This window comes from Meriones unguiculatus, chromosome 3 (genome assembly GCF_030254825.1).
Source record: "Meriones unguiculatus strain TT.TT164.6M chromosome 3, Bangor_MerUng_6.1, whole genome shotgun sequence".
NCBI lineage: Eukaryota > Metazoa > Chordata > Mammalia > Rodentia > Muridae > Meriones > Meriones unguiculatus.
In genome coordinates this window covers 21,978,216-21,982,934 of record NC_083351.1, presented here as the reverse complement: position 1 = coordinate 21,982,934, position 4,719 = coordinate 21,978,216, and the positions used below count along the sequence as shown (strand labels likewise).

The 4,719-nt window shown below is 46.3% G+C and overlaps 1 pseudogene; it reads left to right on the top strand.

The window, feature by feature from the left end:
• The first annotated feature begins 1,416 nt into the window (after positions 1–1,416).
• On the top strand, positions 1,417–1,532 carry LOC132653305 (small nucleolar RNA SNORA70; annotated as a pseudogene).
• The last annotated feature ends 3,187 nt before the right edge of the window (positions 1,533–4,719 follow it).

Here is a 4,719-nt window from a genome sequence, read left to right as displayed (position 1 = left end):
ATATTGGTTTAAGGAGAGAGGGAGGGACTTAGGCGTGCCCACAATTACTGTATAAGTACATGTGACATTATTGTACTTAAGTTTAGCAACGTCAAACGGGAGAGATTTCCACCAGATTTCCCTTTATCGAAGCACTTACTCCAGTCAGGGGTAGCCTTTTAGAAATCTCTGTAGGTCTCCATCAGGCAAGCCCAGGAGAGGACGAGATGAGGGAACATGATTCTTGGTGTAAAACTAGTAAAACCACAAGGTTTTGTGTTTTCAAATGCAAAAATTGATCGCATATATCAAATTTCTCTTCTGACAAGTCCCTAATATTTAGAGCCCAAACATCAGGTTCTACATTTCCTGAAATAGCGAACGGCTGGATTTTCACTCTCACACACGCATAAATTCTATAAACTAAATTAGTTTGTTGTTTTTTTTTTTTTTTACTTCTTTATGATGGTTGTCAACTACTGTGAAACTGTATTATGGTGAAATGGTGGGGTGGAGCATTTCAACATTTCAAAGCATACATTTAATATTTTGAGGGGTTCCCCTCCTAGGTCCCAGTCATGCCCATCGGGGTCTTGTTTCTTTGGCTTCCTCACTAATTAGCCATTCATTTGAACATCATTCTCTGTGAGAACACAATGCCTCCAGTCATTTCTGGATGAAAGAGAGAAATAAAGAGGAAAGGAACGTGACTCTTGCTCCTACATATGGTGGAGGAAAAGGTTTATTATAGAGATGTGGGTGAGCATAGCCAGAGGCAGAGACACCTGGGAGAGTCCAGAGTGGACAGGACCAACCTGAGCTGTGCCATGTGAGGAGAGAGGGGCAGGGGAAAGGAGAAGAGAGAGCAGGGGCACCAAAGTTTCAGACAATTTCTTAATGTCACACCTGTTTCCTCCAGAGGTGCTTTGTGACAGATGTTTTCTCACCCTTTAAGGTAATGGAAGCTTACTTGAAAATCATTAATCCCAGCACTCAGGAGGCAGACCTCTGAGTCTGAGGCCACCCTGGTCTACCCAGTTCCAGGACAGCCAGAGCTACATAGTGAGACCCTGTCTTAAAGAGAGATCCGGGTGTGGTGGCACACACCTGTAGTCCCAGCACTCAGGGAGGCAGAGGAAGGTGGATCTCTGTGAGTTTGAGGTCAGCCTGGTCTACAAAGCCAGTCCAGGACTGCCAAGGCTACACAGAGAAACCCTGTCTGAAGAAACGAGAGAGAGAGAACCATTAGCACTGAACAGAATGGATGGATATACCCAAGCAGAACAGGTAACACCCAACCCCAACCCCACTGAAGACTTATCCCAAAAGACCTAGATGCTATAATAGCAAAAGTTCACTGTAGCACTGGGGAGGCAGAGGCAGGTGGATCCCTGTGTGTCATTCAGAGGGCTATGTGAGCTCAAAACAATAAACATTTTCCAGCCAATTTAGCCAACCGGGAAGGTCCCTTTCCCCGTGGGGTCTGGTGTGCAGTGGTTGCAAACAGCAGCCTTTTGCCTATGTGGTTGCTCTAAGGGAAGCTGGAAAGAATTCTCTAGCAGCTATTCATATCTGATCTCCAAGCTGTCCTCAATCTAAGCCCCAGACAGGTATGCAGGGCGCCTTTGGGAAACCCCAGGGCACTGTGGCCAAGTTCACATTGGCCAGGTCATCCTGTCCATCTACACCTAGCTGCCGTATATGGAACATGTGACTGAGGCCCTACCTGGAGCCAAGTTCAAGTTCCTGGCTGCACAGAAAACCTGCATTGCAAAGGAGTAGAAGTTTACCAAATGTAATGCCGATGAATTTGGTAGCTGAGAAGTGACTCATCCCTGATGGCTTTGGGGTCAAATGTATCCTCAGTCATGGTCCTCTAGACAAGTGGCAGGCTCTGCCAGCTTGTCCTGACATCTTCCGCTGTGCTCTCCTGTACCCCACCAAATTATATGCAGTAGTAAATCTCAGCAGTCTGGAAAAGACGTTTGTTTTTGTAATGGGGTTTTACTGGACTCCCCATGCTTCCCTGGAACTCCTGGGCCCAGCCTATCCTGGGTGTTTCCACCCAAGCCGCTAGGAAGGGAGGTGTGTGCCTCTGTGCCTGGCCGGAGGTCTTATTTTAGCGGTGGTGAATTAAAACTGCCAACAGAGCCAGGCAAGGTGTAAGAACAGCTGGCAACCATAAAGCTGGAGGACCAGGCATTCTAAGCTAGCCTGGGCTATAGGCCTGGCCCTTTCCTCTAAAGCAAATGAACACATACAAAGCACAAGAGTTCTGTCAGCATGTTTCTGGAGAGAACATAAGGCTGATGATGAACTGTATTGCAAGGAATAAGAAAGGGGGGAGGGTTTCTTTTATCTCCATGCTTCTAACTTAAGAAGTCCACGCTTCTCAATGCTAATGGGATATTTGGTTTTGCCAGTACCTGTTTTTTTCAAGCTGCTGTAGATTTCTCTTTGTTTCTTTTTTCCCCTTGTCTTTCTTTTTAAAAACTCTCTCTAGCTCATATTCTTACAGGGGAGAATTAATCTTGATTAAAAACTTTTATTTATTTATTTTTTATTTTATGTTTAGAAATGTTTTACTAGCCTGTATGCCTGTGCACTCTGGAGCAAGCAGAGGGTGTTTGATTCCCTGGAGCTGGAGTTAGGATGCTTGTGAGCCACCGGGGGGGATTCTGGAACGCAAACCAGGTCCTCTGACTGCTAAGCCGTCTCTCCCCCATCTCTTTCCAATTTTATGGGAATTTATTCAACACCTACTGTGGGCAAGGCATTTGTTGTTGACTCTTGAAATATATTAGTGAATAAAATTGTGGCGCAGCAGGGCGATGACGGTGCACCCCTTTAATCCCAACACTCAGGAAGCAGAGGCAGGAGGATCTCTGAGTTCAAGGTCAGCCTGGTCTACAGAGCCAGTTTTAGGACAGCCAGGGCTGCATAGAGAAACCCTGTCTCAAAAAACAAAAAAGGGGAGGAGGAGGGGGAAGAGCAGGAGGAAGAGGAGGAGGAGTCAAGCAAGAGAGTTGCTGTGTAACTGTTGTAGAAGATGAAAACATTCTATCCTGCGGGGAGGCAAACAACAGGAAAATAACTTTAAGAACTCCCTGAAACTGGACAGATTTCACCAGGCGCCTTCCTGCTGGAGGAAGTACAGCTCAGCTTCAAAGAAAATGGAGAGCAAAGAGCTGCCCAAAGAGGTTTAGTGTTGGCTCACTTTTTAAAAAACTCTTTTATTTACATTTCTTTTATCCTTTTCTCCCTACTTCATCCCAACCCCTTCCAACACCCCAACACCAGGTAAGAGAGAGAAAGGGTTAGTGGGAGAGGGGGCCCAGCTCTCTTAGTTGCTTCCTGCTGGTTAGGGTCCTCGGGTTCCTTGGACTCAGTCCAGTCCTCCTTTCAGGAGATCTCCAACTTCTTGTCTCACTGCATCAACAGCAACAGGAGCCAAAAGGGAGGAAGCAGAGGCAGCGTTGTTCTTTCTCCGAGCCTCCACACTCTCTGGACTCTGGCATTTATTATGATTCTTCAGATTTAAACTATGAGCAAATGGAGAGATGGCTCAGAGGTTACAAGCACTGGCTGCTCTTCCAAAGGTCCTGAGTTCAATTCCCAGCAATGACATGGTGGCTCGCAACCATCTATAATGAGTTCTGGTGGCCTCTGCTGGTGCACAAGCATGCATTTAGGGAGAATGCCGTATAAATGCCGTATAAACAATAAAGAAATAAATCTTAAAAAAAAATATAATGAAACCAGCTTGGACGTGCAGAAAATGAGGTATCTGTGTGATATAGATGGACATCTTCATTCTTCCTGTATGTGTGTCGTCTGAAATCCATAATCCTTCTGCAATAGACTGTGAAAACACTGATGACTTGCTTTCCCAGAATTCCTTGCAGATACAATGGCCATTGTTTCTCCTTTGCCGCCACTACCTTGTGCCACTTTGAAGAGAAAGCTACAACGCCAGTACACAAGAACCATAAAGGATCTCTTTTGGCAGTGGTGACAGTTGCCACAAGGCCAGGGCTTGTGATGGCAGCACAGTGCCTCACTCCAGTGATCTGGTGATAGCTGGCAGTCCCCACTTGCCAAGAACAGTGTTGGTCTCCTCACCTGGCCAGTTCTGTGATAGGACTTTGGCTATTGTTTCTGGCTGCCTCCCATCCAGTGTTTCAACTCTTCCTGTAATTCTGTGAACTTCTAATATAAATTCATTTCTGCTTAAATTAGAAGCTTTGTAGGTAAATTGTTTGAGATAAACACTCGACTTGGGGAGGAAAGGATTCATTTGGCTTGCAAGTCCCAGTCCCAGCCTGTTTTGAAGGAAGCCATGGCAAAAACTCAAGCAAGAACTGAGGCAGAACCCCAGGGGAACATTACTCCTTGCCTTGTTCCCCATGGCTTGCTCATCTCGCTTTCTTACTCAGCTTAGGTCCACCTGCCCAGGGACGGCACTGCCCATAGTGAGCTGGGTCCTCCCACATTGACCATCAATCAAGAAGCCACGCCTGGAGACTTGTCAATCTGATGGAGGTGTCCTCTCAACTGGAATTCTCTTTTTCCACAAAAACCTGGTTTGCGCCAAGATGAAGCACAGGAGAAGCCAGGAAAGTTAAACTCGCAGGCATCCATCAAAGGAGAGAGGTGTTTAACCTGTCCTCCACCTGGAATGCTGGGAATGGATGTAGTTTACAACTGGGTGATCCTTGGCTGTCTGATGGGCCATGCTCT